Here is a 13,041-nt window from a genome sequence, read left to right as displayed (position 1 = left end):
GTTTCTTTCCTCAGTCATCAGAGCCAACCAGTCACGTATAACAGTACACTTGCTTTTACTGTAAAATCCTGAAGGCTCGATGGACACCTTATTGATTTTAGTAAAACTGAATATTTACCTGTCAATCGAACACTGACCACAAAGGACTGTATTTCTTTATGCTATCATTTGGTTTTGGCAGCATGTAAAAATTTTGTTAAAACCCAATGTCAAGTTGGAAGGCAAGGCAGCACCTGCTCAAATGGCTGGCATGTAACTACTATAGTCACAGGGATGCTTGGTGTTCACAGCTATTCAGGAAGGTATAGAGAGCCCTGGCCGTAGATGTAGCTGATTTGTGCGAGGAAGAGGCAGTCCAGTTGCAGGCAGCCATCTCTCTTCCCCCCTCCCAACTCTTGGGTTCTGGGCTGAGGCCAGGGACTGTCCTGAGCTGATCGCAGGCTCCCATTGGCCGCTGTCTTTTGTGACGTCACGATCATGATGAGAATTGATGATCGGACACGCTGATTTCATTGTCTGAAGCGGCAGTGGAGACCCAGGAAAAATCTCGCTGAATCCGCCTGCCCCAGCAGTGGCCTGATCTGGGTTCCGCTGATTCCTTTCGTAACCGCACCACACCCGAGGTAAGCAGTCAACACTGAGTGGGTGAGAAGGGCGAAGGAGGGAGGGCAAAGCACCGGGATAATGCTTTTCCTAGTTTGGGGCGAGGTTGGGGGCGGGGGGTCCATAGGTTCCATGGCCTAAACAGGCAGACAAAAAACTGGTGCGGATCCTAGGGAGCCAAGTGCCTCTATCCTCCTAGCGAAGGCTGGCGGCTCAGCGAGATTAGAAACGAGCTGCGGATAGGGATACAATGGGGATTGCCAGAGAGCGAAGGACCTTGCTCGGAGACAGAGCGATGTTTGGGACGCACTTCTGGACGGGTAGTAGGAGGAAGTGGCGCCTCTGCCTCCGAAGAAAGGAGGGGATTGAATTCTACCACTTCTAGATTTCACTGGACAGTAGATTTCTCACAGCCCTACTCAAAGGCACTGAGAGCGTAGCGCCTGCGCGTTAGCACCTTGGTGGGGGCGGGGTGGGTCACTGTGAGGAGAATAGGCTTGGAGTTTGCACAGGCGCCGTTTCGGTTTCACTGGAAGAGGTGGGGCTGAGCCATTTCTGTGCTGAATTTGGAAAGTAGAGACCCAGGGAACATCCCAGGCCTTGTGATGTTTCAAGCACCAGTTGATGGGGAGGGATCTGCCATTTAGTTTAAACTGGCCTACTGAGTAAATCCAGCTTCAAAATGAGCCTTATAAATTTGAGAAGGCACGTTCTAAATTTCCAGATATTAGATGTTGAATAACGGAATGAACTCTAGAAGAATTTGTGGAATAGAAGTTTATCAGATAAGAAACTGTTTGGAAAAATAAACACTAATTATTCAAATAAATCTAGCTTTTAATCTTAAAGGAGCTCTGATTTGGGGTGCCAATGATTTTGAACCTTAAATTCTTTGGAAAGGTTCAGAATGAAGTCCATTGTGGAGGCTCAGAGTAAGAAATTTTCCTTTCTTGTCTTTTTCTCTTCTTGGGACAATCTGTTATAAATCTTTAGTCTCCATATCAAGTTTGGTGCTGAGTCCATCTTCTTCCTCTGTGTCTCTGCTAGAATCACTGAAGTCAAATATTATTTTGAGAAGCCCTTTCCCGCACCCCTTCATTGGGAAGGCTGTTATATTACTTATATTAAGGCTTTTATTACTCAGCAGTTGTGGGGAACAATGAAGAACAACCTGCCTATTATTGATGAATAGATTGTACAGTATTGTTATTAATTGCCCTCCACAGTCTGATCATAGACTCCTGACAATTTTACAGAGGAATCTGGATTTTTCTCTATTTCTCACAGTTAAGGGATTATCAAGTACTGGTAAATTTTCCTTTGAAAGCCTTCTCACACCATTCCTCCTTTACAATCTAAATTCTCATCAGCACCCATCTAGTCACTGTAGGAGCTTCCTAGGCAGTCTTCACCTGTGCCCCAAATCCTTAGTGGTCTGTGAACACTTCTTTCAACAAATCACTTTCTTTAACCAACATATTCTTGGCCCCTTATTTTCTATTGTTTCAAGCCTAATTCCACCCGAATTTCAAAGAACTTCATAATCTGGCCTCATTGTAATGCAGGAGCCTTATTTTCCTTTATTCTTCAGTGCACAACTCTCTTTAATGTTCAGTTAGAACAATCTACCTTTATAGCTTTGCTCCTTATACCATTACTATCCCCTCCATGTAGGATGTCCTCTCTTCTACATAATTCACATCTTACCCACTTTGGAAACTCAACTCAAATTCCACGCCTCCACAAGTGCCTTCCAAATTAATCTAACGCAAATGTTACTGACCTCACTTTTCCTAGAATTCCCACATCAATTATTGTCTTTGTCACTTGCTTGTAGGCTGCTTTGTATTGTCTCCTTTGTTATTGTTGTTGTTGTTGTTGTGTGTGTGTGTGTGTGTGTTAGACTGGAATCCTCAACTGGATTTTAAACCCTTCCTTAAGGGTTGGGTCCATGCCATCTATTTCTTTATTATCTGCCCATAGCACCTAACTGAATAATCAAAATAGCTGTAGCCATATATGTTCTTCTTTTTCCCCTAGAAAACAATTTCCTGGGAAATGAAGCAGTATTTTTATAGAGAGAACTGTATACATGTGAAAGCTTATTCATCACTGGTCAGGCAAGAGACCCTCCAATGACTAAATAAACCTGAATTTAAGTCAGAGGAAAGGAATTACAGAGATCTCTATTTACTGGGTGGCCTTCAAATATGTCATGTCCTCTTAAACAAGATCAAGGGAGGGAACACTATCCCAGAAGAGGTTCTGTCTGTAATTTTCTCAGTTTGAAAAATACCAAAGAGGTATTCCATTGTTCTACACTTCTCTTTGGTGACATTGTATCATGTATCTTTAAAAATATACAAATTACTCACTTTTTATTACATTTTATCTACAATTGCTATCTTATATTGACTATTCCTGATAGTTTTCATGTGTACATCTCTTGAATCAGAGATGACCTTTGTGATGGTTGTTACAATTGCTATTATATATTGGTTGTCACTTTCCTATCCTTTAGGCTTCAAATTGCATTGTTCTGCAGAGCTCAAGTTTTACTTGAATGACAGTGTGATTATGGTTTAATACAGAGGTTTTTCACATATTTCACTTTGGCTCCTGCCTCACTTTGAGATACCATCTCAATATCACATAAAGGTTTTTGACTTAGAAACATAGATTAAAAGCAGTCTGAAGGGTGTTTTAACCTGTAAATTAGAACATCATTATTGTAGATAATTGTAAGTAAACCATGAATGTTATTCATTATAAGGGAAAATCCTTTGACCTTTTCTCTGATTACCTACATTATATGAAACTCCTCAAAGCTGTTTTAGCTTATAGCCAGCTTTCATAGTAGTTGAGACTTTCCTAGACATTTACACATAGACCAATAGAGAAAACTGATCAAACTTAAGCAACTCTGGATAGAATGTGGTGCTTAGAAATATGCTGTTAAGTTTAGAGAGCCCAAAATAAAATATGAAAAAAAAATGAGTGTGACATGTGTTTTTTAAGGCTTGTTTTACAATTTCTATCTGGGAGGATGACATTGGGTTTTCTCATTTAAGTTGTAGAGTTTAAGTTGGGAGAGATTTTATAGTGATAAGCCAATCCCCTTATTTTACAAGTAAATAATCTGAAGCCCAAAGAAGTGAGGTACTTTACTAGCATTAATAAACACTAATAGTTATTAAGCACTTAGTACCAGGCATTGTGCTAAAAACTTTATATATCTTATTACATTTAAACATCACAAAATCTATATGAAAGAGTGTATAGTATTATTTCCCATTTTACAAATGAGAAAACATCTTTCAAAGCAGTGGATTTTCCCAGGACCACACAGCTACTATATGTCACAGTCAAGACCTAATCACGGGTTTGACTTCTAATCACCAAGTTATGCTTGACTAAGGTCAATATAATGAACTTTTGGCTAGAGCTTTAGCTAGGATCTAAATCTCTGGAATCTGAGACGTGTGTGTGTGTGTGTGTGTGTGTGTGTGCGCGTGCATTCCATAAACACCATATTACTTCTACAAAGTTAGAGATTTGTAAGATTACCCAAATAAATGGTGTATACTTACAAATACTTATTTGTTTTAGATATTTTATTAAAACACACTCTCTCAGTCTTGATTGAAAAAATATAGCATGAAAATTTGCATAAAATACATTTTAAAAACATTTATTTCCTTCTGCTTTTAAAATTGTATCATACTTCTAGAGGGAATTATATTTTTATAGTGTAATCTCCAACAGAATAAATAAAATTTGAATTATTGATTTTTATTTTATTTTGGAGTCAGTGAGCTAAAACTGAAATTGATGTTTTCTTAATATACTTGCATTGAGTACACTATATTTAGGTACACTAGTTTGGGAGCAAATATTGATAATTCTAGAGATATATTATGCTTAGGAAGGGAGCTTGAGACGCTGGCATATTCAGAAGCTATCACTGATATCCTAATACCTTTCCAGTCTGCATAAAATTTTAAGGAAATAAGTTGAAACCTGTCTATCCAAATGGGGTCATTCTTGCACCAACTAGTAGCAAAATTGCCTGGATTAAACCAGAGACCTAGGTATAAGGCAACTGGATACATGAAATTATACTGTTAGGCAATTAAATGCTTCACCTTACATCTTCCATCTGTAAAGAAATCTAGAACAATGTCTGTCTTACCTTTTGTTTCACAAAAGGTCTCCTATTGTTTCACAACTAGACATATGTGCATTTGGGTTGATCCTTAGAATCTTTAAGGCTATTATTGTCAGGGTGGCAAAATTTAGCAAACTATCTCCTTAGCCTCTTTTCCCTTGGAGTTAGGGACAGTTTCTTTCAAGCTTCTAAAAACAGTCATGCAAACATGTGGCTTATATACTCCCACTAAGCACTTTTGTTATTAGGCAAATATTAGTGTATGGTGCTCATGCAAGGTCATATACTGTTAAGTGGCAAAGCCAGGATTTGAGGGCAGGTGTTATTCTAGACACTGTATGCTCAACTGTTAAGCTACTAGGTATAAGTTAAGGAGCTACAGTGAGGCCTGTCTTCATTGTTTTTCAAAAAATTTATGTGTATATATATATACACACACACACACACGTATACGTAAATTCATACACACACACACACACACAAACACACTCATATAACATGTATATTTTCCCCTAGTTTCTTTTCTCCTTCTGAACCTCTAATACCTGTAATATTTTCCTTTTTTTTTCTTAGTGGAGATGACATTTTTTAAATAAATAAAGGCTGAAGTTAAGGGGAAAAGGCTCATTGTGCTGACCTCCAATGGCTTCACTGGCAGAAGGCACATAGACCCATATTCTTTCTTACTGTCAAACCAACCAATGTTGAAAGCACTTCGTGAGTGGATTTTATTAAAACATAGATTATATTATTATATAACTTTTCTAATACACTAATTTAATGATTCAATATTTTCTTATTTGGCTAGCTTAATGTACCTATTGTATGTTTTATGGATGGAATAGCTGTGCCATTTAAGAAAGTAATTATCTGAGATGCATTTTCAAAATAGTTTTGCCCTTTCATAGACCGAAAATTTGTTGTGTTGAAATCCCCTTGTACTAATCTGTTTCCACACTGCTATAAAGAACTTCTCAAGACTGGGTAATTTATAAAGAAAGATATTTAACTGACTCACAGTTCCACATGGCTGGGGAGGCCTCAGGAAATTTGCAATCATGGTGGAAGTTGAAAGAAATGCAAGGCACGTCTTACATGGCAGCAGGAGAGAGAAAGACCGAGGTGGGAACTTCCAAACACTTTTACACCATTTTACTCATGATCATGAGAACAGCATGGGGGAAACCGCCCCCGTGATCCAGTCATCTTCCATCAGGTTACTCCCTCCACATGTGGGAATTACAATTCCAGATGAGAGTTGAGTGGGGACACAGAGTCAAACCATATCACCTCTCAACAAAGCAACAATTGGAAGAGATCCAGGCATTGTAAAATGTGGAAGAAGAAATATATTCTGTAATAGTGGGAAATATTACATTAGGTATTAGAACGCTCAGTCTTGACTTCTCCTCATTATTCTAAGACAAAAGTATAGCCACATGAATTTATTTTTGAATATATATGTTAGTTACTAAAGTAATGAGTCAGACATTTTATTTAGGCTCACTTCCATCACTAATAAATGGTTAAAAGATGCTGGAAGTCAGTTTGAGATTATTTTTCTTCTCCTAACTAGTAATACTGAATGCAGAGAGAAACATTTTGAATTCAGTATTGTTTGTGATATGGAGCCTCAGGTAGGGATTGTTGAATCCCTCCCTTGCTATTCAAAGTGTGTTCCATAGAGTGGTAGCATGAACATCACCTGGGAGATGCTTAGAAACTGCAAAATCTCTGGCCCCACACTAGATATACTGAATCAGAATCTGCATTTTAACAAGACCTCCCAGTTACTAATATGTATAGTAATGTCTGAGAAGCACTGAAGTAAAGTGAAATCTTACTCCTGTACAACAGAGACTTTTAAGAGCTGGTGGTCATAGAAACAAAAACCTGAATTTTCTTTTGTCTGTTTTCGCATTTGTAAAGAAATATGCAATCTAAGCATTCTCCATTATATATTGTATGACAAATACAGATAAGCTTTGTTCCATTCTGAAGTATACATTGTATCATTAAGAGAAAAAAACTACACCAATGTCATAGGTAAAATCGATAAGCCTCTGAGTATATCCACTCACATTGGTGATAGCAATGGCTTTACCATTGAAATGATATTTATCCTAATTACTTGACTTTTCAACAGAGTGTTACAGAAGAATATAGTTGTATTAGGTTCACTGTCACCAACATCCTCAAGGGGAATGGTATGTTGTCTGTTTGCTGCCATAATATATCACCACAAAATTATTGCCCTAGAACAATCCAAATTTATTATCTTATGGTTCCAGAAAGCACAAGTCTGAATGGGTCTTATTGGGTTAAAATAAATGTGTCAGCAGTACTTTCCTTTTTGGCAACTGTAGAGAAGGTTTTGTTTCCTTGGCTTTTCCAACTTTTAGATGCTACCCCCAAAAACAAAACCAAAATTTTTCCTACACTGACAAAATCTATCTTTGGATCTCTGTTTGAGATATTCTGCCTTAAGTATCTTTTGTTTTTGTTTTATTTTTTTCATTTGAAGAATAAAGGAGGAGTTTTACCTGTGGCTATCAGATTTGGGATTCTACTCTATGAGACTGTTAAGTCATTATGCAATTTCTTTATTTTTATTTTTTTGACAAGAAGTCTTGAGCATGATTACACTATGCATTTTCTTACTCTTTAAAGTATTTGTAGGGATAATCCTTCATTATTTGATTGACAAAAATATATATGTTTATAGTGTGTAACATGATGATTGGATATATGTACACATTGTGGAACAGCTAAATCAAGCTAATAACATATCAGTTACCTCACAAACTTATTTTGTAGTGAAAACATGTAAAATCTACTCTCTTAGCAATTTTCAAGTATCCAATACATTGTTATTAACTGTAGTCACCATGTCATACAATAGATCTCTTGAACTTATTCTTCCTGTCTAACTAAAATTTTGTATTCCTTGATCAACATCTACCCAATCCCTCACTGTTCTCCAGCCTTGATAACTACCATTCTACTCTCTGCTTCTATGAATTTGACTTATTTTTTTAGATTCCACATATGTGAGATCATGCAGTATTTGTCTTTCTGTGCCTGGCTTATTTCACTTAATATAAAGTCCTCGAGGTTCACCTATGTAGTTGCAAATTACAAGATTATTTTTTCTTTGTCAACGCTGAATGGTATTCCATTTTTTATATATGCCACATTTTCTTTATCCATTCATCTGTTGATAGACACTTAGGTTGACTCCATATCTTGGCTACTGTGAATAATACTGCAGTGAGTAAACATGGGAGTGCAGATATATCTTCAAGATACTGATTTTATTTCCTTTGGCTATATATTGAGAAGTGGGATTGCTGGATCATATGTGGTAGGAGTTCTATTTTTAATTTTTTAGGGACCTCTATACTGTTTTCCATAATGACTGTACTAATTTAAATCGCCACCAAAGTTGTACAAGAGTTTCCTTTTCTCGATGGGGATAAATTTATGCTTTCACATTTTTATTGTCTATATACATGTGTGTTTGTATGTTGTTTCTACACTATATATGTGTATGTTTATATAATGTTACCTACTTACCACTTGATGGTGTACTTTGAGGGATATCCCCCTAACCTCTAATGTGTGCCTAAATCTTTTTCCCCTAAATTTGTGCAGGTTGATGTAAAATCAGGAATGAGAGTTATAAGATAATTAAATAGTCTATCTCTTTGTGTACTTCCCTCATTAGTAAGTTAAAATACAACCTACATTTTAAAAGTATTAACAAGACTGTGATTTGCAAGATTGTGAAATGTTAGTTTTCAATGGTTGTGGCAGTACAAACACTCTCCAGTGAAACATAGAAGTGATTTACCTGCACATTTTTTAGGGCTAGAAATGTACAAAGAAACACAATTTATTGAAACAAAATTTTTACTCAACGAATATGAATGAATCAAGGTACTACTTAGCTCATTAGGAGACACTGTATATCACTGGCCATTAGTGCCATATATCACTGTCATATATTCTGTATGGATGGATGCATGTGGGATTGCATAAAAACAGAGCCAAAGGAAATAGTCATTCAGTTGAGTCCCTATTTATGTTTTTGTCATTCAGCTGTTTATCCATTTGAAATTGATCTTTTTACTTTTTTTCAGTATTTTTAATTTTTTTATTTTTAACTTTTGTGGGTACATAGTAGGTGTACACATTTATGGGGTACATGAGATATTTTGATACAAGCGTGCAGTGCATAATAATCACATCATGGAAAATGGGCTATCCATTCCCTTAAGCGTTTATCCTTTGTGTTACAAACAATTCAGTTATACTTTTTTAGTTATTTTAAAATATACAATTAAATTATTTTGACTATAGTCACCCTGTTGTGCTATCAAATACTAGGTATTTATTCTTTCTGATATCTGATGGTATGATTAGGTACTTATAGTTTTAGGTGTATATTATTTGAACACATTACCATGTGAATAAAGCAAGTGTCATTAAAGGCTAATACATTTTTATCATTGATTAAACATTCTGAGATCCAGTACATTTACTTGCTAATGCATTTGTTTGGTAGAAACTTTCTTTAGAATTTAGTCGTTAGGGATGTAGCTATAGACATATATGTCCCTTTATATTTTCATATATTTATGTGGAGTATGTGTACATAAAATTTTCTTGCAATCTGTGTTCATGTCACTATGAATATGTTTTATGTAGCTGGCAAAACTGAATATTAATTACATAATTTTAAGTGTGTTTTAAAGTGAGGTCAGTGAACAATTTCTTTGTGCCCTGAGAAAGTCATATGATAAGTTTTTATTAAAATCTCCTTTTGTTTCTATTTTCACCTAAGCAATATAAGTCAATTTTATCTCTAAAAAGAAAGATAAGAGATGTGTACAATACATTTCAGTAAATTATAGCTTAATAAACAGATAATATACTCTCATAGTATGAGGATAAACAGATGTCTGTCACTAGACTTTATGCTTTGAAGATGCTGGAATTTATTTTTTGCAATATCTAAAAACTTTGGCAAGATGATTTTAAAATAAAGTAAATAGAGAGGTGAATCCCCATCTCTACTAAAATACAAAAATTAGCCAGGCATGGTGGCCAGTGCCTGTAATCTTAGCTACTCGGAGGCTGAGGCAGGAGAATTGCTTGAACCCAGGAGGTGGAGGCTGCAGTGAGCCAAGATCGTGCCATTGCACTTCAGCCTGGGCAACAAGAGTGAAACTCCGTCTCAGAAAAAAAAAAAAAAAAAAAAAAAAGCTTTTTGTAATATTAAATTTATACTAAAAAATTCTGGAGTGGCTTCCAGGCATATGGGGACACCATGCTATTTGTTGTGCTTAACTTTCACATTCTTAAACATTTTGAAAGATTAAACTCTTATTGCATAGACAGGGATCTCAGGATCAGTCTTCTTTTTGCCATTATAATATCATAATGTACATATCCTTCATTTGAGGTTCATATATAAATTGTGTAGGAGTGGATTGATGTACGTTAAAAGAGTTATTCCCAGTACTGATGGCCAGTTGATGACATGTTAACTATTAACAAAAATAGGCTTGACGTAGCACATTACAGTTTATTAAGTATTTTAATGAAGATGACACATCATTTGAAGAAGAATAGGACAGGTTTTACAGTCCCATTTTCCAGATGAAGGAACTGAGGTTCCAGAGGTCAATTATCTCTGCTAAAGTCACAAGACTAGCAAGTAATGAAGCTTAAGAGCTTAATAGGATGGAGGTATCCAGACTCCTAAAGCATTCCCACTCCACCACTCCAAAAGGTCACCTGAATTTCTGCTTATAGCAATGATGAAGTAACAGTAACAGGATTTCCTCTTTTACCTTAAATATCTAAACACAAACAAACAAACAAACAAAAAAACAGAAAAAAATAGAAAATAATGAATTTTAGACCTTTGGCAAAAGGCAGCACAGGACCATGATTCTTGAGAGAAGGGAGACAAGATGAGCCCTATGAATGTCCCAACTTACTGCCTTGGGAAAATTTCCAGACAATAGCTCAGATGAAAGGAGCCCAAAAAGGCTAGGAGTCTCTCTGAGTTGAGAAGACATAGTTCAGAGTTCAGAAAGCACAAGGGTGCCTACAACTTGAGGAACAGTGTACTGCAGAGAACATTGCACAGTGAAGGAGAAAACTGCATATGGAGAGAGCTTCAGAGATCTGCAGAGGGACCCTTCAAGTTTCTGAATAATGATCAGCTCAAGTGTGTGATGAAACTGATGAGGACAGAGAAAGAACCACAATAAAGGAACAGGCAAATCAATCCTCAGAACTCACGGAGGACCAGGAATGGTTATGTTCTCACTAGCCAGATTGGAAAACATCATATTTCAAGAGGCATTTAAGAAAGTCCTCACAAGGGTATTGCCAGGGTAATGGAGCAAATTAGATCTAGAATAAAGGCAATTCTAGATTTGCCTGACAAAAGCAAACTTCAAAAGAACCAAACCAATTCCTAGTAACTTAAATGTATCCCCAAACAAAGGCAAACATATTCAAATACTACAAAAACAGACAGTACCCAACAACAAGATTCATAATATCTGATGTTAAATGAAAAATTACCAAGCATGCAAACACATAGGAAAATATACAACCCATATTCCCGTGAGAAAGCAATAAGAAAAACAGAATTAAAAAAGGGTGTGAAATTAGTAGAGAACAACGTTAAAAAAACAGCTATTATTTCTGCATTCCATATGTTCAATAAGGTAACAGAAAGCACAAGCAAGATTAGAACAAAATAGATTTTTTTAAAAGATCCACATTGATTGAAATTCTAGAGACAAAATATAGCATATGAAATGGCAAATGCACTGGATAGTTTTAACAGCAGATTAGCTACTGCAGAAGAAAAAAATAGTGAACTTTAATACGTACAAATAAAAAGTATTCAAAATGAAAAGTAGAGAGAAAAATATGAGAAATAAATGAATGGAGCAACAATGAATTGTGAGCCAATGTCATTCAACCTACCATCCATATTTTTTGAGTCACAGAAGGTGAGAAGTAGAAGAAAATTATCTAAAAATGAACAGTTGAAAATTTTACAAATTTGATGAAATCTATGAACCTACATACCCAAGAAGCTCAAGAAATCCCACGAATAAGAACGATGAAGAAAATAGCACCAAGGTATTTCATAATCTAATAATTGAAATTCATAGAAAAGAGAAAATCTTAAATGCAGCCAGAGAAAATAACTGCACTTTATGTATAGGAGAACAAATATGACAACGGTAGGATATATCTCATGGAAACAGTGCAACACAGAAAACAATGGGGCAACATTCTTAATGTGCCAAAAGAAAAAAAGAAGTTAACTTAGAATTTTATATATAAAAAAAGCAATATAAAAGTATACATATGTAACAAACCTGCACGTTGTGCACACGTACCCTAAAACTTAAAGTATAATAACAATAAAATTTAAAAATAATAATAATAAATAAATTTTAAAAAAAAGTTCTTCCACTCATACCAAAGTATAAAATACATCACTAGCAGATATACATTATCAAAACTGTTAAAGGAAATCATCACACAGAAGAAAAGTAATACCAAATTGAAATTTTAACATACATAATGGAAAGGAGAGTACTGGAAATAGTAAATATGTGGGTATAAATGAAAGATCTTTTAATTTACAAAATCATTTTAAGCAATAACTGTTTAATTTTTAAAATAACAACTTATTTGGGATTTAGTAGCATTTGTAAAAGCAAAATGTGTAGCAATAATAGCACAAAGGCCAGTAGAGGAGAAATAAAAGGATAATTTAGTGGATACGTAGAAAACTTGAAATCTATTACTTGAGGGTCACTTTAACAAAATACTAGTAGAAGAGCAAATTAAACTCAAAACAAGGATAAAGAGGAAATGATAATGCTAAGAGCATAAATAATTGATATAGAAAACAGAAAAGCAATGAACAAATGCAATGAAACCAAATGTTAGATTTTAGAGAAAAAAAAAGGAGAGAGGACACAAATTGCCAATATCATGAGGGAGAATGTGCCACAATAGACTGTACAGACATTAAACAGTATACTCACAAAGTTAACCTATATGACTATACATTCCGTAACTTAAAGGAATGGACCAATTTCTTAAAAGTTGGAAATTACTAAAATTAATTGTAAAAGAAAAACAGTAACTTAATATTTTATATTTAATTAGAGAAATTGAATTTTTTAATTAAAATCTTCCTTAAAAGAAATCTTCAGACCCAA

At 35.3% G+C, this 13,041-nt stretch overlaps 1 protein-coding gene across 6 annotated transcripts in view; it reads left to right on the top strand.

The window, feature by feature from the left end:
* Positions 1 to 320: 320 nt before the first annotated feature.
* HDX (highly divergent homeobox) overlaps positions 321 to 13,041 on the top strand; it is a 188,735-nt gene continuing 176,014 nt past the window's right edge. For 5 of the 6 annotated variants that reach the window (XR_008518111.2, XM_054544792.2, XM_054544794.2 and 2 more), the window contains exon 1: positions 448 to 623. The gene's annotated coding sequence lies outside the window, so the exon portion shown is untranslated. Of the gene's footprint in view, positions 624 to 13,041 lie in introns of all 6 variants that reach the window. The other variant, XM_002831850.6, reaches the window with a different exon arrangement.

The sequence above is a fragment of the Pongo abelii genome, chromosome X, assembly GCF_028885655.2.
Source record: "Pongo abelii isolate AG06213 chromosome X, NHGRI_mPonAbe1-v2.0_pri, whole genome shotgun sequence".
Taxonomy (NCBI): domain Eukaryota; kingdom Metazoa; phylum Chordata; class Mammalia; order Primates; family Hominidae; genus Pongo; species Pongo abelii.
Note: the sequence above shows the minus strand (reverse complement) of the source record. Positions and strands in the feature narration are given on the sequence as shown.